The sequence below is a fragment of the Lactuca virosa genome, chromosome 2 (assembly GCF_052849685.1).
Source record: "Lactuca virosa cultivar CGN04683 chromosome 2, Lactuca_virosa_CGN04683_v6, whole genome shotgun sequence".
Taxonomy (NCBI): domain Eukaryota; kingdom Viridiplantae; phylum Streptophyta; class Magnoliopsida; order Asterales; family Asteraceae; genus Lactuca; species Lactuca virosa.
This window is the reverse complement of record NC_136427.1, coordinates 29,183,381-29,206,848: the sequence shown is the minus strand read 5'-3', so window position 1 is coordinate 29,206,848 and position 23,468 is coordinate 29,183,381. Positions and strand designations below refer to the sequence as shown.

Genomic DNA, 23,468 nt, shown 5'->3' with positions numbered 1-23,468 from the left:
CGAGAATTAGCCGACGAAGTCTAAATGAAAGTTGTAGATCTTGTTTTTACCTACGCGTGGATATAAAGAACGTCAAAAACGGAGCTTGTATGAGAAAGTTACGGGGTTTATTAGTCGGCATGGTGCTGCTACAAAATGGGTGACATGGCACAATACAGGCCACACACGTATGGCCACCAGAAAGCTGACAAGTGGCACTGACTCGGCAAGTCAATGACCCAACTCGGCGAGTCAGGCATAAATTCAGCCTATAAATAATAGTGACGGGTTCCTTCATTTCCTCACCCCTCAACCCTTTTCTCTCTCTCTCTCTAGTTTCTCTCTCTAGCCTCCCTAACCCCCCCTAAGCCTAGGTAAACCCCCTAGAACCCGAAGGAAGCCCCGAGGCTCCTGGAGCCCTAAGAAAAGAGCATTTCGGCTCGGGAATGCTGCTCTAGCAAAGCCCGGTTTTCGAGAAAACCCGTTGTAAGTGAGCTATGCCTACCCTATCTTTAGTATAGCTTATGTTTTAATATAGTAATGTTATTAGGACCTTATAATGAGCATTTAGGCTATTATTATGAGTTATATAAGTGTCTTTATAATGTCTTTTTAACCACTCGCGGTACGAGGAATCTGGTTTGAAGGTCCGCTTGGGTTGCTGGATTCAGAAGTGCTTTATGCCAAAATGATCCTGCCCTCCGGTGTTTCATGTCTGGCCCCTGTCTGTACATAGTGGGTGAAAAGTATTGTTTCACGCTTATATAATAGTAATAATAGCTAGACAATTAATTAGTCTCGTCAAACGTTAGACTAAACTTTAGTGGTAACGATACTAGGTTTCGTCAAGGGATACTTGTTTTAAGAGTAACGAAGTGTTGTCCGAGTGCCGACTCACCACCTAACCAGGTGAGTGCATAGTTACTTTCATCTTACACATAGATATGAAATATTTTATATAAATTACGTGCTATGTGTGCATATAACCTGTATACTTGCTATCTATGCTGGATGAATGATTTTATACATGTTTTAAATGATTTAAACTGTATGCGTATTTTATATCTACAAAATATGTTGGGTATAACATGGGTAGATGAAGGATGAGAGATAAAAGATGATATGAGTGAACATTGACAACTATGGACTTAGTGGCTATTGAATAAACGTTGGTAGATATGGACTTAGTACTGATGGATAAACATTGGTAGCTATGGACTGAGTACCTAATAGATAAACGTTGGTAGCTATGGACTTAGTAGCTATTATAAAAACATTGGTTGCTATGGATTTAGTACCCGATGAATGAACTTTAGCAACTATAGATTTAGTGTTTTACAAATGAGCATTAGCAGCTATGGAGTTAGTGTCTGTCTTATAAACCCTGGAAGCAAGGGACTTCGGAATGAACGAATGCAGGATAAATGACTCTTAGGGTAGACCCTTAAGAGTGAGGAAGATAATGGGTATGGGTAATTGGGTTGATTGTTTGTTGTTTAAACATAATAATGATATTATTGTGGGTTGAAAACCCTATGTATTCACCAGGTTTCCCAACCTGACCCACTGAAGCTTATTTGTATCACAGGTGTCGATACGAAGCTACTTTACATTGAGAGATTTAAAAGAGATGTAGATCACTAGTGTAAATAAATGTAAGTTCTGTTTATGCTTATATTTCTGTATGGACGATGACATCCCAATGTTTTGAAAATGAATAAAAATACATTTCTTCGGAAATGCTTTGATAACCTATTTATCATGTTTTCTGGGAACAAATTCTGCAACATTTTTATTAAACGAGGTACTCTTATTTTATAAAGCATAAACAAAATTGGTCTTTTCTAGCCGTGAAAATGGGGATGTCACATAGATAGCATTCAATTAAGAGATCAATGGGAATTCATTAGATCATGCTGGAAGTTGACTAAAAAAATATACTCGAAGCCCAGGTGCAAACAATCAAAGACTTGAGCCACAAAAAAAAGGATAGTCCCACAAGTAATTATTGTCCCAACATCATCTTTAAGCACATTGTTAATTGGTCAAGATCCAAAACTAAATAGATAGAATACAAAATAAATTGGCTAACCTATTGTAATGAGTAAGTGGAAGAAATTATCCACTTATAATTCGTTGTTGTGATGAAAATTAAGCGAAAGTGAAGAACTTCACATCTACCATTTGAACCATGAAGAAAAGGTGGAGACTGGAGTTCGTATTGCAAAGATCTGCAGGAGACAAATCAGGAAGGTGAAAGAAACATGGAAAACACATGTCTAAAACCATATTGTAGTTTGGATACTTAGGGTATCTAAATTAATTTTAGAAAAAAATTAATAAATATATAGAAATATGTATGAATGTAAAAAAAAACATGTAGATAATCTAAATATTCAAAATTTTCAAAACTCATTATCTGATTCTGTATTCGAAAAACCGGATATCCAAATTTCAATTACATTTAGTTCAAATGCTTTGAACACCTCAAGTTACAGGTAATTGTAGAAAAATTGTTTTTGGAAAATTATGGGGTTTTACAAAATATAATAAAATAGTGAATTTTAGTTGTGTTTTGGTGTATGAATTGTGTTTACTGGAAAATGTTTATAAATTCCGAATTGGGTCATGTATCTTGTATGTGACTTTAGAAAGGGCAAAATGGTCAATTTTCAGCAACAACCACAAAACAGTTACATTATCATGTATCTTGTATCTTGTATGTGCCTTTTCAGAGAACTAAATGGTCAATTTCATAGCAACAACAAAAGGAAAACATATAATTCAAAGGGCAAAATGTCAATATGTAGTAGACAAAATGGACAAAAGTCAAAATCTCAGTTAATACCTTAGTTGTCAATAGTCCCCAAAGGCCAAAACACTCACCATCAAACCATCATCCGATACTCCTCTAGAAATGTTATACCAACATAAATACTCTAAAACCCCCCAAACTATGGTGTATGTGGACCTGCACAAAAAAACAAAACATAGTTAATAGCATGAAGTAGATACTTCTGGCAGCTGAAGGTGATACTCCTTCTCCAATTTCAACCTGGATGTGAAATATAAAACTTTAAGTAGGAATAAAAAAACATGAGTATTACATTTAAACACATCTGCGTAGGAAAATTTTCCCTTATTTTTTCTTCTACAACATTGCCTCACAAAATGATTTCAAAACTAGATACACATACCTTTATATGTTCTAAATTCTCATATTTATTATCCATATCTTGATAAGCTTCATCTTGACTTCCCATATTAAATAATTTTAACCTTTTGGAAGTAAAAGTAATGATTTTTATAAACATGTATGCCAATGTATCATCAAAAAAATAAAAACTAAGCCCTAATCAAAATATGCACCTGTATTATTAATTTTATAAACTGGCAAAGAATAAATAGAGGGAAAACAGAGGTAATTGTAGTGTAAACCCGATAAATGGTGTGGTGGTAATGATGGTGGGGTCTACAGGTGGTGTATGTTGACGATGGTGGCTGATGGAGGATATGATGGTGTTGAAGATAATGGCTATTAGGGATCTTCATGAAACCTCCAATCAAACCAAGATAAAATCATTTTTATGCAACCCCGTCCCTATTATATATCCTAACAAGGGCAGGGTGGGGGTAGGGATTAACAAGTAAGAAGTAACAACCTAGCTAAAAGTGCATTTGCATGGATTAATATTATCACAAAAGGACAAACAAACTTATGAAAAATACATTTTCATTTGCATGGATTAATATCGTCACAAAGGTATTTTCAAACAAACTTATAAAAAATACATTTGAATTTGCATGGATTAATATCATCAAAAAAGCCACAAAGTTATGTTCAAACAAACTTATGAAACATGGTCGAGGTCGTGTATAGTGTATACAGATAACTTCTATAAAACGAGTGCAGGAAATTGAACTTTTATAACTTGATGTGTACATTGATATGCATGCCTCTATGTGTAACATCCTTATTTTATAATTTGTATGGATGCATACGTAATGACAAACTAACACATGTCTCTCATATTAAACCTTTTCTAATATTGTTAACTTTTCGTTGATGTTGTCTTTGATTGATTTAGACATTCTATCTTCTATGATCAGAGATATCCAAGGCAGTGGTCTAGAAGGACCAATACCTGTAACCATTTCCCTCTTGAAAAATTTGACACAACTGTAAGCTAGATACTTCCCTTTCAGGAGAATTCCTTTATGTTGTGTCCATATAATATGTACTAATGTAAGGTTTTTTTTTAATAATCTTGCATGCATGTAACACCAGCAAAATTAGGGTCAAAATTAAAATGTTATAAAACTATAATTGGGTTTTACCAAGTGGTAAATATCGTAACGAGGTTTCCAAAAATATAAAGAACACTAAAATCCGAGTTATAACGAAGAAGTTATGACCAATCGAAGATCCGCGGCAATACCGGTAAAACACTGTAAAACGTAAAATACGAAATCCCGATAAAATACTTTTTAGCCTTAATATCATTAAACCGTGAACATACGTAAAAAGAACGCCCAAATCTGACTTCGTATGAGGAAGTTATGATTTTTGGAAGTTTCTGACCTAGCAGTAGACAGCTAAAAACTCGAAATAGAGATCGAGCGGTCTTTAGCCGACACAACCTAAATGAGAATCGAAGGTCTCGACAATATTAGCACAACGGTAAAAAGTCTGACGAAAATGGACATCAGATGAAGGAGTTACGGAATTTAAACGGACTTCTCCAGGTCCGGCCTGTTAAAAATAATATAATTAAAAATAAAGTCAAAATTAGCCGACAAAGTCTAAACGAGAGTTGTAGAGTATATTCTCACCTACGCGTGCATATAAAGAACGTCGAAAATGGAGCTCGTACGCGAAAGTTACGGATTTTACAAGATCGAGGCCCAAAATCTGAGGCTGTCAGGTCTGCCACGACGTGGCACAGTTGGCCGCGACCCTGCAAGTGACTGAGGGCGTCCAATCAATGGAAGAGGATAAGATAACCCACCACGACGTGGCACACCCTTTGCCACGACGTGGCACACAAAATAAGCCCCTATAAATAGCAGCTTAAGGGTGCCGGGTTTGGTGCTCATCTCTTTCCATCTAAGTGTTGTTACTCTGCGAAATTACCTCGATAAACCATCCCGAACCCCGGTTTTCACACTCAAGTCCCGAAGGAAGTTCTACACTCCCGAGAGTCCCGAGAATCCCGGGATTTTCCCGCGTTTTCAACTTTTCCTGTCGAAGTTCTGCTCGATTCTTCTCTCGACTACTTCAAAACAACCACTTCAATCAAGTGAGTTCATACCCCTACAACCACACTTTAAATACGTTTTTAACCGCTTTTAAACAAATTTAAGGGGGGAGTTACAAGTAAACACACGGGTAAAATCGTGTGAAACATCGATCTTTTGCTATACTTTTCATACTGTTGTTTTAACTATCATATGAAGTTGTTATCATGCAAAACACCTCACAAACAACTTTACCCTCTTGGGATACAATATGTTTTATAAATAGAAATATGTTTTATTTATACGTTTATATACTACATCATATCAAGGGTAACCATCTTTGTTAAACCATTTTTATGCATACAAAGAACTTATGTTTTACGCTTTGTCAAACATTGTGAAAGAGGATAAACATTTCATACAAAACTATCATACTAATACAGACTTAGTTGAGAATCCGTGAGACTTATATCTTCAACGCTACCTTTTTGCGAAAAGGTACAACTTAAAGCCCTGTCTATTATAACCAGAGTCTCCTGTGGGAGAGCGTGTCAAATGTGTATAGATCTATACGGGAAGTCATGATCCCGCGCCCTGACTGTTAGCTACAGTCCTTTGGGTGACAGTTTGGCGTAAACGATACGACGCCTGAAGACCGTCGCCACAGGCATATTATGTTTAGTATCGTTATAAAACTCACCGGACGGACAATTATTATAGTATTCTGATTTTATGAACGAGTAGCTATTAAAACTATTATTCATCTAACAAGTGCGATCTTCTTATAGTTTTACTATATAAAACTATGACTCAACTTTTAAGCACGTCGGTTGCTTGCGATTTACGGTCTTGGACATTAGAGACTGCCTGTTTACTTTAGGAAAATAAGGGATTTTCCTGTATCTAAAACAAACAACTAATAGGAAAATAAGGGATTTTCCTGGTGCAACTAGTTACAATTCACAACACGAACATTCATATGCATTTCATACTTTTATAAGAAAATAAGGGATTTTCTTGGAAAACGCACGAACTTTGGAATGGCATACATTTTCTCAAAACCGCTTATGAACTCACCAACTTAAATGTTGACACTTTTTCTTTGAAATAACTTGTATTCTCAGGGAACCGCTAAGCAGGTTTGGAAACCAACTTTTGGGGATTAACACTCCGACGTTAATTACTTCTTTTGAAAGATGTTTATGTATTTATCTTTTGAACATGTAACAAATACAACTATGTAAACATTTTGAAACCCTAATATGTATGGTGGTGTGTACTTTCCTTACTATGAACTGTTATGATACTGAATATGACGTCCTCCGCCCCCGAACGTTTCCGCCGTTCTGGTTTGGGGGTGTGACAATGCAGAAGCATCAGTGATTTGAATGGAAATAGTTCGAAGTACTTTCCAGACCTAAGAAACATGACAGGCATGGAGCTACTGTAAGTCAATATACAAATTAGAAATCTACTAAAAAGTTGATAAATTTCAAGATTGGATTTTTATATCTTCAACGACTTTGGGAAAAATTGCAGGATATTCAGAAGTTGTAGACTAACTGGCAGAATTCCATATTTTTTATCAGAAATGTTAAAACTGAGGCATTTGTAATTATTCTCCCTCTTCCATTTCTTGATTGACTGAAAGCCTTTTTTAGACTATATCCATTAGCATCATCTTGAGCATTTCATTGTGATTATCTTTAGTGGTTGTTCAAACATCCTGATATACTCTTCATCTATATTCACACACAGAGACCTCAGTTTCAACAATTTGGAGGGAGATATACCAGATTTGAAAGAACTAGATCTGGATAAAATGTAAGTACGATGAGCATTTTACCTTTTTCTGGCCATGTATCATTCGCTTCAACTAATTTTCTTACTTAAATATTTGTCTTGATAACTTGATCCTCAATATTCATACCAATATATAATATATATATTTCATCCGTAAGAATACGGTTCAACAAAATATAGATAAGTTTATATTGTTCCTTGCATATTTAATGAAATAAATACTCGAGTGATTATTGAAAAGGAAAGTAAAATAAAAGAGAGCATTATAAATCCCAATAATTATTTTGTGAAATGATTAGGTACTTGACTAGCAACTCCCTGAACGGAAGTATTCCTGCATGGATCAATAGTGGTGATACTGCACAGTACGTTTTCAGTTTTCCTTTTCTCATTTCAGAAATAGTTTTCATGTGACATAATTTGGTGTGCTAGATGCATGGTTGTAGTCTTGGTAATATATGTACAATCTATAATTTTTACCTGAAAATGTACTTCTTAATATGTAATTTTACTCGCAATAGTTATATAATTCATGAACGCTGATATGTGATTGTGATTATGATTCAGCGAGATTGATCTTTCCTACAACAAATTCAAAGAAGAAAGTGTGCCCCCATATTGTTGTGAAAATCTGTAATTTTTAATCTTCCAAATCATCCATTGATTCTTATCCTGTCCATATAATATTCTAAAGATAAAGCTTATTTCATCTTTGATTTATTAGGAACTTATTCAGAAGCTACGCTGCTGCAAGCAACTCGTAAGCTTGTTATACCCATATATAGGTTATTTAGAAAGAATTTTCTTTTCTAAATTTCATGGCATAAGAACCAAGTTTAATATTCCGATCTGTGATTGAATGCAGAGAGCTTGGGAAGTGCCTTAGCCGGTTTCCCTGTCTAAAGGGTGAGGAAGATACTTTCCTAAGATGTTTCATTCCAATTAATTAATTAATTTGAAAATGAAAACCAAAGTTTAGTGATTTTTATGTTTTTTGTTTTCTAGCGCACTAATCAATTCACATTAATTGCAGGGGACCAAAAGTGACCATTGGAAACTTGACATATGAATCTGATCAGGATCAGGTGGAGCAGCTAAGTTTGTTCCCACAAGAGACTTTTGGGGGACAAGTAGCACCGGAAATGCGTCGGGCGGTAATCATAGATTATCTAACTATGTAGCCACCAATGTATCAGCACCGACTATTGATGACAGTAAACTGTACACTATAGCTCGCCTCTCTCCACTATCCATTACTTACTATGGTCGATGTTTACCAAATGGGAACTATACGGTGACTCTGCATTTTGCAGAGATAGTTTTCAGAGATAATGTCTTTTCAGAGTCTTGGAAGACGTTCGTTTGATGTATATATCCAGGTTTGATTATTCTTGCAATTAAATTTCTGCATTTCAAACAACAGGACTACTTTCTTTTCAGGAAATATATCCATGTAAAGTGCTCCATTTCAACTATAAAATACAACATATATGCAATTCGCATAATTAAGCGGAATATTTTTGCAGGGTGTGTGTATATTCAAGAATTTTGACATTAGGAAGAAAGTTGGCGGGGTGGATAGGGCCCTAAAAAAAGAAATAAAAAATTTTGTTGTAACCAACACAACATTAGAAATCCGTTTCCATTATGCTGGGAAAGGCACAACAGCAGTCCCAAATAGAGGACCCTATGGTCCTTTAATATCAGTACTTTCTATGGTCTGGTATTTTATTTTTCCGACTTTAATCTTGTGTCAATTCACATTAATTGCAGGGGACCAAAAGTGACCATTGGAAACTTGACATATGAATCTGATCAGGATCAGGTGGAGCAGCTAAGTTTGTTCCCACAAGAGACTTTTGGGGGACAAGTAGCACCGGAAATGCGTCGGGCGGTAATCATAGATTATCTAACTATGTAGCCACCAATGTATCAGCACCGACTATTGATGACAGTAAACTGTACACTATAGCTCGCCTCTCTCCACTATCCATCACTTACTATGGTCGATGTTTACCAAATGGGAACTATACGGTGACTCTGCATTTTGCAGAGATAGTTTTCAGAGATAATGTCTTTTCAGAGTCTTGGAAGACATTCGTTTGATGTATATATCCAGGTTTGATTATTCTTGCAATTAAATTTCTGCATTTCAAACAACAGGACTACTTTCTTTTCAGGAAATATATCCATGTAAAGTGCTCCATTTCAACTATAAAATACAACATATATGCAATTCGCATAATTAAGCGGAATATTTTTGCAGGGTGTGTGTATATTCAAGAATTTTGACATTAGGAAGAAAGTTGGCGGGGTGGATAGGGCCCTAAAAAAAGAAATAAAAAATTTTGTTATAACCAACACAACATTAGAAATCCGTTTCCATTATGCTGGGAAAGGCACAACAGCAGTCCCAAATAGAGGACCCTATGGTCCTTTAATATCAGTACTTTCTATGGTCTGGTATTTTATTTTTCCGACTTTAATCTTGTGGTTTTATGTGATTTTCATTTTACTACTAAGCTTATAGAGATATTATATATATATATATATATATATATATATATATATATTGTTGTTTTTATTTAGATATGAATCCTCCAATCAGTGACAAAAGCATAAAAACTATTGTCATTGTTGCGGTGGCTGGGACTATGTGCCTCATCCTCATCATACTTGGTGTTGAAAGGCTGGCGTTTTATATGCGAGAGCGCATGAGGTGGGAAAGAGGTGTGTACATGTTTTGATTATAAGAATCTATTTCCCCAAAATGCACCGATAAATATGTTGTTTAATTTGTGAGATAATTGTTTCCCTGCAGATCTGAGAGGATTCAATTTGCAGTCGTTTCAATTTACCTATAGACAAATCAGAGCTGTCACACGCAACTTTTCAGCTTCAAATAAACTTGGGCAGGGCGGTTTTGGTGTTGTTTATAGGGTAAGTAAATATTTTACATATTGACATTTCAAATAAACTAAAGGTCACTTATAAGTAATTTGCAGGGTACACTCTCTGATGGCACTGTAATTGCTGTGAAACAGCTTTCTCAGACATCAAACCAGGGAGACCGTGAGTTTGTGAATGAGACTGGGTTGATGACTGCCATATAACATCCGAATTCTCTGGCTCAGGCTCTATATGGTACCCTCCTATTCTTCCACACACACACACACACACACACACACACACACACACACATATATATATATATATATATATATATATATATATATATATATAGCATTTAATATGACAAAACGAAGGAAACGTATATCAGAATTAATGGCCACATAATTATAGGTGTGATCTTGTGTGGGACATTAAAACATTTGTTCTTAAATTGCAGGCCATGGCAACTCTAGTTTGGTACTGGATTGGCCTACAAGGCAAAACATTTGTGTGGGGGTTGCCAGAGGCTTGGCATTCCTACATGAGGAATCCATCCTCAGAATGGTTCATAGAGACATCAAGGCTGCAAATGTACTCCTTGATAGACAACTTACTCCAAAGATCGCTGATTTTGGCTAAGCCAGGCTATTTTTTGAAAACCGCACCCAAGCGCGCACTGCTCCCTCTGGAAGTTTGTGACTAACTAGATCCTCCTATCTTCAAATCAGATCTTTTATTATATATAAAATATATTTCTTTTATTAACTTTCTTCTTGTTCCGATTATATTGCGCCTGAATACGCATATTCTGGCCAGTTAACCTACAAAAAGATGTGTAGAGCTTTGGGGTTCTTGCAATGGAAATTGTAGCTGGCACGCGCAACGTATATCCTCCAACAGATGATCTAGAGTATTTAACTATTGTTGAAAAGGTAACATTTATTTTCCTAAATGCTATAATTCTATTCTTCCTACAATTCCCAAATACTTAACCCAATCTTGTTATTTATGATGCATATGTTTGTCTCCATCATTAGGCTACTGCTTTGCGACAACAAGATGAGAGTTTGATAGACTTGATCGATCCAAGATTGGGATCACATTTTGATGCTGAAGAGGCACTGAGAATGATCAGAATCGCTCTGTTATGCACTAATAATAACCCGAATGAAAGACCTTTGATGTCAGAGTTAGTGAACTTGCTTCAAGGAAATATAAATCTACAAGATAATAGAGTCAGATCTCCAGTCAGATCTCCAGAGACTTGCCATGGTGAGTTCTCGAATCTCGTGCTCTCTCCAAAGACTTACCATGGTGAGTTCTGGAATCTCGTGCTCTCCCCAGAGACATACCATGGTGAGTTCTCTAATCTCGTGCTCTCTCCAGAGACTTACCATGGTGAGTTCTGGAATCTCGTGCTTTCTCCTGAGACTGGCCATGGTGAGTTCTCTAATCTCGGCTCTATCCAGAGACTTACCATGGTGAGTTCTGGAATCTCGTGCTCTCTCCAGAGACTTACCATGGTGAGTTCTCTAATCTCGTGCTCTCTCTAGAGACTTACATGGTGAGTTCTGAAATCTCGTTCTCTCCCCAGAGATTTACCATGGTGAGTTCTCTAATCTCATGATCTCTTCAGAGACTTACCATGGTGAGTTCCTCTAATCTCGTGCTCTCTCCTGAGAGTGGCCATGGTGAGTTCTCTAATCTCGTGCTCTCTCCAGAGACTTACCATGGTGAGTTCTCTAATCTCGTGCTCTCTCCAGAGACTTACCATGGTGAGTTTTGGAATCTCGTGCTCTCTCCTGAGACTTTCCATGGTAAGTTCTAGAATCTCGTGCTCTGCCTAGAGACTTACCATAGTGAGTTCTCTAATCTCGTTCTCTCTCCATAGACTTACCATGGTGAGTTCTGGAATCTTGTGCTCTCTCCTGAAACTGACCATGGTGAGTTCTCTAATCTCGTACTCACTCCAAAGACTTACCATGGTGAGTTATGGAAACTCGTGCTCTCTCCAGAAACTTAACATTGTGAGTTCTTTAATCTCGTGCTCTCTTCAGAGACTTACCATGGTGAGTTCTCTAATCTCGTGCTCTCTACAGAGACTTACCATGGTGATTTCTGGAATCTCGTGCTCTCCCCAGAGACTTACCGGGGTGAGTTCTCTAATCTCGTGCTCTTTCCAGAGACTTACCATTGTAAGTTCAAGAGTCTCGTACTCTCTCCTGAGACTCACCATGGACAGTCTCAGGAGAGAGCACGAGATTCCAGAACTCACCATGGTAAGTCTCTAAAGAGAGCACGAGATTAGAGAACTCACCATGGAAAGTCTATGGGGAGAGCACGAGATTCCAGAACTCACCATGGTAAGTCTCTGAAGAGAGCACGAGATTAGAGAACTCAACATGGTAAGTTTCTCGAGAGAGCACGAGATTCCAGAACTCACCATGGTAAGTCTCTGTAGAGAGCACGAGATTCCAGAACTGACCATAGTAAGTCTCTGGAGAGAGCACAATATTAGAGAACTCACCATGGTAAGTCTCTGGGGAAAGCACGAGATTACTGAACTCACCATGGTAAGTCTATGGCGAGAGCACGAGATTAGAGAACTCACCATGGTAAGTCTCTGGAGAGAGCACGAAATTAGAGAACTCATCATGGTAAGTCTTTGAGGAGAGCACGAGATTTCAGAACTTACCATGGTAAGTCTCTGGAGAGAGCACGAGATTAGAGAACTCACCATGGTAAGTCTCTGAGGAGAACACGAGATTAGAGAACTCACCATGGTAAGTCTCTGGAGAGAGCTCGAGATTCCAGAACTCACCATGGTAAATCTCTGGAGAGAGCACGAGATTAAGGAAGTCACCATGGCCAGTCTCAGGAGAGAGCACGAGATTCCAAAACTCACCATGGTAAGTCTCTGGAGAGAGCACGAGATTAGAGAATTCACCATGGTAAATCTCTGGGGAGAACAACAGATTCTATAACTCACCATGGTAAGTCTCTGGATAGAGCACGATATTAGAGAACTCACCATGGTAAGTCTCTGGAGAGAGCACGAGATTAGAGAACTCACCATGGTAAGTCTCTGGGAAGAGCACGAGATTCCAGAACTTACCATGGTCTCTTAAGAGAGACCTAGATTAGAGAACTCACCATGGTAAGTCTCTAGAGAGAGCACGAGATTAGAGAACTCACCATGGTAAGTCTCTCGAAAGAGCACGAGATTCCAGAATTCACCATGGTAAGTCTCTCGAGAAAGCACGAGATTAGAGAACTCGTCATGGTAAGTCTCTAGAGAAAGCACGAGATTCCAGAACTCACCATGTTAATGTGTAAGTCCATAACTATAATTGGTAAGACTTGACCCGACCCGGCATGGTCCATTTGGGTTGCATGGCATCATGCATTTGGATAGACTAAAATGAGAGAAATAACACTTAAGGTTTGTTAATATATTATAAGTTATAATATATTAATAAGATTATTTAATTAGTATTGATCAAGAATTAATCTAGTATTAATTAAGTGATCAAAAGAAGACTAATTAAATATATGGGTTGATTCTGTAAATCACCCATACTTGTATAGTGGGCTAATGCTCCATGGATTGTCAAGTTGGGCTAAAACCCATAAGATGCTCCATGGTATATTTGAACCCATGGATCCAAGGAAATGGAAAGCCATGACAATTAGGGTTTACCCTAATTGTCACTAACTATATAAGCATCTTATTGTTGACAAAATCGGGCACTATGTGTGAGAGAAAGGGCTAGCCGATTTTCTTGAAGTGTGTATGTTCTCTCAAGTTATTCCAAGTGTATTTGGTGTTGTGTGAACCATTTGAGGTGTCACACTTGGGGCACTAGGCACTCAAGCTTCATGAAGACATTCTACATCAAAGAGGTATGTAATTCTAACTTGATATATTCATATGAATCAATGTTATTATGCTAGTTAGGATGAATACCTTGGAAAGTTCATATTTGCATGTATAATAGAGAAAACATAGATCCAAGGTATTTAGGGTTGCATGTACACTTAGGAGTGTTAGAATGCTCAAAACCCAACAGTGGTATCAGAGCCTAGGCTTGTGTTCTTGTTATACTTGCAAAAATGGCTGAAAAATCGAATTTTGTTGCTGTCTGAACAGCAGACTCGCCGAGTCCATGAAGGGACTCGACGAGTCCATGCCTTAAAAGTGTTCAAAACGATCCAACTCGCCGAGTTGGTTCATGCACTCGACGAGTTGGACCCCCTGACAGCATATATTCGACTGTTTTGGCTGGAATTGGACTAGAAACATTACCCTAAGCTGATTTTGGACTTATAAACTTATTTTTTATGTGGTAATGTTCATACTAATCCAATTTTAAAGATAATTGTCAATAGATTCATGTTTTGTATTAGTTTAAGTGTTATGCTAATTACATGAAGAAGTTTGATTCCAATTATCTTGTTCATATGAGTTACTTAGATTAATAGAAAAAGGTTGATTGATTATGTGTCTTTGATCCATTTTAATCTAAGAATTGATCTTAAAATGTGTTTGTGTTACTTGTCCTCAAGTTACATGAAAAGTCACATTAAAGTTTCTTAAAACTCATAAAAGTTGGCAATGGTTACAAAATGAAGAGTCTTGTCCTCATTAAATGGTTTTATGACTCCATAACTTGTCCTCAAGTTATGGAGGTTCAAGAGTCACTTCATTAAATAATAAAAATGTGTAACCTTACTTAGTTCCATAAGTTACAAAAAAAAAAAAAAGAGAAGAGTTACATTCTTTAATAGTTTAAAGTCTTCTATAACTTGTCCTCAAGTTATGGAACTTGAAGAGTTTTAATTAAAACTACTTTAGACACATAAGTTATGGAATTAAATGGTTTTGAATATTTTCAAAACTTGCCCTCAAGTTTTGGAATTTGTAAAGTTTCTCTCATGAATACTTTAATTCCAAGTTAAGCCCTTAGAATTTTAAAAATTAAAATTCAACCCTTATACTTTATAATATTATAAGTTAATAATATATATATATATATATATATATATATATATATATATATATATATATATAAGAGCAAGTCAGTCTTACCGTTAGTAGGCCTCATTCACGAAGCCGGTCTATAAGGGGGGTATAAGGTTACTGCCTATAAAATGGCAGTTTAATGGGTGTCCACTCTCACCCACCGCTTCCTTGACTGGTGGAGGGTCGTTAGCCGAACGGGTAGGACAAGGACTATAATTCTCCCTTCATTAAAAGTATTAATGATAAATACTAAGTAACTAAACACTTATAAATTCCCAATCTTAGTTACTTAGGAAAATGTGAATAAGGTGCTAACCCATGAAATTACACTTTACACTTTGCTTAAGTCGGTTAGTGGAGCGTGTGTGGTTTACCGGCACACTAGCTTGATTTAACAAGGTAGGCAAAGGGTTTCTTAAAGTTTATCATAGGCCGGTGGAGCGTGTGTGCTTTACCGGCACATCGGTTGGGTGATAAACATTTAAGAGTACCAAGTAATTTGCATGGTTACTTCACACCTTGTTTTCTGATCCTCGGCATCCCAGTCACAAAACCTGAAGGGCACACTCGAGATTGAAACATGCCATTGGAAAAGTTCAATGAATCTCAAAAGATCTAGGAGTTTCAAATTCAATTAAAACTTAATAAATTATTTCGTTTTTCCATGGTGGAAATTGATGAATCGTCATTCACCTACCTTCAAATATTTTATAGCTTGGATTACGGCATCCCTCTTCCAAGTTATGAAATAGTTTGTTGGGTCTTAGCCTTAATATTTCATATTGGGTGCTATATTAAGGACTTTGAAGTCACATATTGACAAGCCGGGAGAGTTGGGTGTCAAAGTCCTATTGGCAAGCAAGGTATATGTGTGATCAAGGTCTATGTGTGATAGATAAGAAGAGGAGCTATGAATTGTTGAAGTGGTCAAATCAAGAAGATGAATCATACTTCGTTCCAAAACAAGTCTTAGAGTCATACTCCAAGACTGTAAGTTGAGTGACATATCCTAAAGAAAGGTTTAAAACACTTGTCAAATATAAGAGTAAAAGTATCCTACTCTTGTACATTTGAAATTGGCAAGTTGTGATGTTTTGGATAAAACAAAGACCAACTTAGGCCAATTGTGTGAAGCGTTTGACTTGAAAAAGAATTTGCACTATCTCTTGAATATTTGGCAAGATAGTCCTATATGTCAAGAGGACAGTGGGAGTCTTAAAGGTCTTGAAAGTCTCAAGAACTAATCAAGAGTAAAACCTGAGGTTCTTCACTAGCACACGACTTGAGGTCTATAACCTATTGTGTTGACATATTTCTGTGCCCATTCCAGTTAAAGTTGGCTTTGCATATGAGTTCTTAGAATTCTCAATTGGTTGCATATCAACTTGGAAGCAATGGCAGGCCCTTGAGCTGCCAGGTGGCAAGAATTTAAGATTGCACAAGTTCAGTCCATATGAATTTGGAATTGTCACTAATCTTGTCTTGTGATTATGGTTTTGACAAAAAAATTCACATGGAAAGGAACACATACACCATAAAATCTAAGGGTCATAAGGTTTCTCTCTGATTCATGAAAATGATGGTGAGGAAACACTTCCACCAAGTAGATTTGAAGCAGATAGAAAAGGTCTAAACAATTGAAACTATGATTACGACATCCCTTTTCATAGTTCTGAAATTGTTTAGACACGCCTGTGAGCTATCTAAGATAAGGTGTATGATTTTGATAAAGTCTTATCAAAGCAATCTAGTATTAACCTCTACAAGTCCAGTTGTTTTCTGGATACATGTCAAAGCTAGTGGGAGCATAAATGTTATGCTAATAATCATCATGTTAGTGGGAGCATGATAATTATGATAAGTATTGCAAGTTAGCAATGTTAATTATAGAAAACAAAAGTTTCAATTCGTGAGGTTGTAGGGGTTGAAAAAGTTGTTTTTACTATAATTAAGGGAGAGGAAATTATACTTCATTTCAATTTCTAAAAAGCTTAGATTGAGTTTATAATCATTCTAAAGAGCTTATATTTAGATTTTAATCATCTTTAGTCAAGAATATATATATGAATTTCATGTTGGATTGGTTCAATTTAAGAAAATTCTATATATTGCGTTCTCAAAATTCGATTATGATTACGGCATTCCTTTTCATAGTCAAATTTTGAGAATATGACAAACAAAAATTACTATGGCAAAAGACTGGTCTAGAACCATGTCTTTATGTGAAACATCATGAATCGTGTACCATTTACTTTGGGTACAAGATCGATTACATGTGCTATAATATTTATCCTTTCTGAATTTTCAAAATGCCTTGAGGCATTAAGGAGGAAAATGTCTAGAATTGGATATGACTAAAGTGATTAAGAAATTGTCGAGGACAATCTAAGGTTTACCAAAGATTGGTTGCTCAAGGACAGTTGGAAGTATAGTGTGAATTTTGGAAGGGCCATATTGACATAGTCTGAAAAGAGGCAACTCTTGTTCAGAAGTGGTAGTCAAAATGGGAATATAGAGTTGTCTCCATAGATAGAAGCAATCTGTGTAAGATTAGAAAAAACTTAGTGCAAGAAGCATGTTCAAAGCAATGCATACTTTGAACATAAGGCTTTGTGTCCATGGAGTAGGTCTTCATTGGAATACCCTGTAATGGTTGTTGACAAGTCTTTGTGACTTTGTACACATTCATTGCAAGATGGTAGTGCATTTAAGTTTAAAGTCTAACAAGGTTTCGATTTGGGAGTGTGAAATTAGAATCATTGAAAGTTTGGTCAATTGTTTTATTTCACAAAGTAAGGATCATAGATAAACATAGAGTGCATACTTGGTGTATGGCAAAGCTATTGTTTAGAAAAACATAGTGTACATGCTTGGAGCATTAGACAACTAGTGTTTTTAATTCAAGTATAAAGTTGATAAAACCGAAACAATGAATAATGAGTAATCAGTATGGTGATAAATAAAAGTGGTCTATTTATATTCATAGGGTTTGATACCATATTTGATTCATTTATTCTTGTGTTTCACTTTGCATGTTTTGACTTCCATAATAACTAGGTTATTCTTCCGGAATGACTAAGTTATTCAAACCATCCACAGTCGGTCATATGTTGGAAGTAGATATGAATCAAGACTGTCATGGGTTGGCTTGTAGAGGTCCAAGTTGGTGGACAAAGTTGTGCTACAACACTCATGAGTGCTCATAAGTTCTGAGTATTGGATTTAACCCACGCTCATTTGAATCACTTCATGGATTTTATCACGAGTGATCATTAGACGATAATATCTTATATTCTTAAAACCTAGAGATATGAGTTGTTACTATGAGTTGGTTATACATTGATTGCATGAAACCGCATTGGTAACTCGATGTTATAAAACGCGCCTTTGTGTATGATTCAACAAGTAGTAGAACAAGCCATATGAGTCGAAGTTTATCCATTCCTTTTACCTTCGGGATAAAAGCGATATATGTGGGCCCCTCGATGATTTAGCAATGACACATGTGAGTGCTTGGCCAAGCCAGGACTGATTTGATTTGTTCAATCAGTCAGTCGTCATAAATCGGAAATCGGGAAACAACGGATGAACAGAGAGAATGATTTACAATCCATATCTCAGTCCATATGATATCTAGAATGGAGGAATATATGATCACTTATCTAATGGACAAGTCATTGACAAAGGTCAGAGATCATCGGCAAGGTCAGAGTTCGACGGAAGCTTTTGAGAGCTACGATTGCCAGTCGGTTCTTGAAGTCATACGCAATAATAGTTTTAGACTTATCCAAGTGGGAGACTGTTGGATTAATGTCTAAGTCCATAACTATAATTGGTAAGACTTGACCCGACCCGGCATGGTCCATTTGGGTTGCATGGCATCATGCATTTGGATAGACTAAAATGAGAGAAATAACACTTAAGGTTTGTTAATATATTATAAGTTATAATATATTAATAAGATTATTTAATTAGTATTGATCAAGAATTAATCTAGTATTAATTAAGTGATCAAAAGAAGACTAATTAAATATATGGGTTGATTCTGTAAATCACCCATACTTGTATAGTGGGCTAATGCTCCATGGATTGTCAAGTTGGGCTAAAACCCATAAGATGCTCCATGGTATATTTGAACCCATGGATCCAAGGAAATGGAAAGTCATGACAATTAGGGTTTACCCTAATTGTCACTAACTATATAAGCATCTTATTGTTGACAAAATCGGGCACTATGTGCGAGAGAAAGGGCTAGCCGATTTTCTTGAAGTGTGTATGTTCTCTCAAGTTATTCCAAGTGTATTTGGTGTTGTGTGAACCATTTGAGGTGTCACACTTGGGGCACTAGGCACTCAAGCTTCATGAAGACATTCTACATCAAAGAGGTATGTAATTCTAACTTGATATATTCATATGAATCAATGTTATTATGCTAGTTAAGATGAATACCTTGGAAAGTTCATATTTGCATGTATAATAGAGAAAACATAGATCCAAGGTATTTAGGGTTGCATGTACACTTAGGAGTGTTATAATGCTCAAAACCCAACAGATAAGTCTCTGGAGAAATCACGAGATTAGAGAACTCAACATGGCCAGTCTCAGGAGAGAGCATGAGATTCCACAACTCACCATGGTAAGTCTTTAGGGAGAGCACGAGATTCCAGAACTTACAATGGTAAGTGTCTGGATAGAACACGAGATTAGAGAACTCACCATGGTAAGTCTCTAGAGAGAGCACGAGATTCCATAACTCACCATGGTAAGTCTCTGGAGAGAGCACGAGATTAGAGAACTCACCATGGCCATTCTCAGAAAAGAGTACGAGATTAGAGAACTCACCATGGTAAGTCTCTAGGGAGAGCACAAGATTCCAGAACTTACCGTGGTAAGTCTTTTGAGAGAGCACGAGATTAGAGAACTCACCATGGTAAGTCTCTGGAGAGAGCACGAGATTAGAGAACTCACCATGGTAAGTCTCTGGAGAGAGCACGAGATTCCAGAACTCACCATGGTAAGTCTCTGGAGAAAGCACGAGAATAGAGAACTCACCATGGTAAGTCTATGGAGAGAGCACGAGATTAGAGAACTCACCATGGTAAGTCTCTGGAGAGGGCACGAGATTGGAGAACTCATCATGGTAAGTCTTTGGGGAGAGCACGAGATTCCAGAACTTACCATGGTAAGCCTCTAGAGAGAGCACGAGATTAGAGAACTCACCATGGTAAGTCTCTGGAGAGAGCACGAGATTCCAGAACTCACCATGGTAAGTCTCTGGAGAGAGCACGAGATTAGAGAACTCACCATGACAAGTCTCTAAAGATAACACGAGATTAGAGAACTCACCATGGTAAGTCTCTATGGAGAGCACTAGATTCCAAAACTCACCATGTAAGTCTCTGGAGAGAGCACGAGATTGGAGAACTCACCATGGTAAATCTCTGGAGATAGCAGGAGATTAGAGAACTCACCATGGTAAATCTCTGAAGAGAGCACGAGATTCCAGAACTCACCATGGTAAGTCTTTGGAGAGAGCACGAGATTAGAGAACTCACCATGGCTAGTCTCAGGAGAGAACACGAGATTCCAGAACTCACCATGGTAAGTCTCTGGAGAGAGCATGAGATTAGAAAACTCACCATGGTAAGTCTCTGGGAGAACACGAGATTCCAGAACTCACCATGGTAAGTCTCTGGAGAGAGCACGAGATTCGAGAACTCACCATGGCTAGTCTCTGGAGATCTGACTCTATAATCTTGTAGATTTATATTTCCCTGAAGCAAGTTCACTACCTCTGACATCAAAGGTCTTTCATTTGGGTTATTATTAGTGCTTAACAGAGCGATTCTGATCATTCTCAATGCCTCTTCAGCATCAAAATGTGATCCCAATCTTGGATCGTCCAAGTCTATCAAACTCTCATCTTGTTGTCGCAAAGCGGTAGTCTAATGATGGAGACAAACCGATGCATCATAAATAACAAGATTAGGTTAAGTATTTGGGATTTGTAGGAAGAATGGAATTATAGCATTTAGGAAAATAAATGTTACCCTTTCAACAATAGTTAAATACTCTAGATCATCTGCTGGAGGATATACGTTGCGCGTGCCAGCCACAATTTCCATTGCAAGAACCCCAAAGCTGTACACATCTATTTTGTAGGTTAACTGCCAGAATATGCGTATTCAGGCGCAATATAACCGGAACAAGAAGAAAGTTAATAAAAGAAATGTCTTTTATATATAATAAAAGATCTGATTTGAAGATAGGTGGATTTAGTTGCTCACAAAGTTCCAGCGGGAACAGTGCGCGCTTGGGTGCGGTCTTCAGAAAAAAGTCTGGCTAAGCCAAAATCAGCGATCTTTACAGTAAGTTGTCTACCAAGGAGTACATTTGCAGTCTTGATGTCTCTATGAACCATTCTGAGGATGGATTCCTCATGCAGGAATGCCAAGCCTCTGGCAACCCCCACACAAATGTTTTGCCTTGTAGGCCAATCCAGTACCAAACTAGAGTTGCCATGGCCTACATTTTAAGAACAAATGTTTTAATGTCCCACACAACATCATACCTATAATTATGTGGCCATTAATTATGATACACGTTTCCTTCGTTTTGTCATATTAAATGCTATATATATATATATATATATATATATATATATATATATATATATATATATATGAAAACGTGTTGCAGAATAGGAGGGTACCATATAGAGCCTGAGCCAGAGAATTGTTTTCCATGTACTCATAAACAAGCATTAGGTGGTTGGATTCTGCACAGCATCCATACAGCCTTACAATATTTGGATGTTGTGTGGCAGTCATCAACCCAATCTCATTCACAAACTCACGGTCTCCCTGGTTTGATGTCTGAGAAAGCTGCTTCACAGCAATTACAGTGCCATCAGAGAGTGTACCCTGCAAATTTATTATAAGTGACCTTTAGTTTATTTGAAATGTCAATATGTAAAATATTTACTTACCCTATAAACATCACCAAAACCGCCTGGCCCAAGTTTATTTGAAGCTGAGAAGTTGCGTGTGGCAGCTCTGATTTGTCTATAGGTAAATTGAAACGACTGCAAATTGAATCCTCTCAGATCTGCAGGGAAACAATTATCTCACAAATTAAACAGCATATTTATCGTTGCATTTTGGGTAAATAGATTCTTATAATCAAAACATGTACACACCTCTTTCCCATCTCATGCGTTCTCGCATATATATATATATATATATATATATATATATATATATATATATATATATATCAAATAATCAGAATCTTGAAAAAGAAAAGAAAAGAAAGATAGAACAAATTAAAGAATTGCCTTCATCAGGAGGAAGTTCTCCTGCCCAAGAGAAAATTATTGTTGATAACACAAGGAGGATACTGAACATATGCACTGAACTTTGACTGAAAATCATCTTCATTGAATCTAAGTAATTACGGAACTCCAAACTTAATGTCTATAATGTGATTCAACTCTGATTATATATTCAGTTCACAGTTCACACTGACATATATATAAAACATATCCACCATCTTCTTCTATTTAAAAGCAATGTAATTAATTAATGCATCATTATCGCCAAGCAACACAACACACGATGGCAAACACAAAATGGCAAAAAATTCAAATGGCGATAAGTACCAAAAACTACTGCCCAAAATTTATTGTAGCAACATTAACCGATGCGCCACCTTCCATTCAGGATCATCCCAATTAATGTAAGGAAACAAGACAAGATGGACTATATCGATGCCTACCATTTCCATGATTTTTTTTTTTTTTTTTTTTTTGAGTGAGTGATAGAAAAGAAAGAAATCAAGGACTTATCTTTTGGAGGGAAGAGAATCGGCTCATACGCTGATAAGTTTACAATAATACCCTTGAAACCTTCTCATACACACATCATGCGGCACCATAGCTCTAAAGCACCACCATTGCCTTTCTTACCATCAGCCCCTGTTCACCACCACAACTGCCTTCATCCACCTGTAAAACGCCACTTTCGACCACCACCAAGCCAGCACTCTCCTGTAATACGTAAATCGCGCAGAGAAAAGGAAGAATTCCCAGTTCCCTGTCTTTTCCCTGTTCTTCGATTTCCACCTGCAACCAAGATTAAAACGGGGTGAGAGACGGGAAAGAAAACGAAAAACTTGATTCTGAAGAAAAAGAGCTGCGATTCGAATCAGAAAAGAAGAGGAAGTGGGTCTCGCCATTTTTTCTCTTGCTCCCATACCTGCGTCGAGAAAAAAGAGAGGGGCTGAAGTGAAGTGATTACTTTTGATTGGTTGTAAACCCACTGATACAATGAAATGTGTTTTAAATAGGGGTATTAATTGTAAGACAAAATGGCAAGAATGGTCCCTATGGGTATGTCTAAAATTGTCACTTTGGGCCAAACAGGTTTTGACTAGCACAAATGGTCCAAAAGTTTCCATTTTGTTACTAGTTTGGTCCATTCTGCTTTAACTTTTTATAAAATGACGATTTTGCCCTCTCTATTTTCTTTTTTCA

General features: G+C 37.0%; 1 long non-coding RNA gene and 1 pseudogene across 4 annotated transcripts; one reads left to right on the top strand and one right to left on the bottom strand.

Moving 5' to 3' along the window:
* Positions 1–1,949: 1,949 nt before the first annotated feature.
* On the bottom strand, positions 1,950–23,254 carry LOC145158990 (uncharacterized). 4 transcript variants are annotated; one of them, XR_013737412.1, is made up of 7 exons: positions 23,168–23,242; positions 21,924–23,057; positions 21,648–21,858; positions 21,223–21,460; positions 20,986–21,102; positions 2,828–2,950; positions 1,950–2,210 (listed from the first exon to the last, which is right to left on the bottom strand). It is a non-coding gene; the product is annotated as an uncharacterized LOC145158990 (long non-coding RNA). The 4 variants fall into 4 exon arrangements; XR_013737413.1 differs by having other exon boundaries at positions 20,986–21,460; positions 23,191–23,254; XR_013737410.1 differs by having other exon boundaries at positions 20,986–21,460.
* Positions 6,644–10,551, top strand: LOC145156181 (putative LRR receptor-like serine/threonine-protein kinase At1g53420; annotated as a pseudogene).
* Positions 23,255–23,468: the final 214 nt, after the last annotated feature.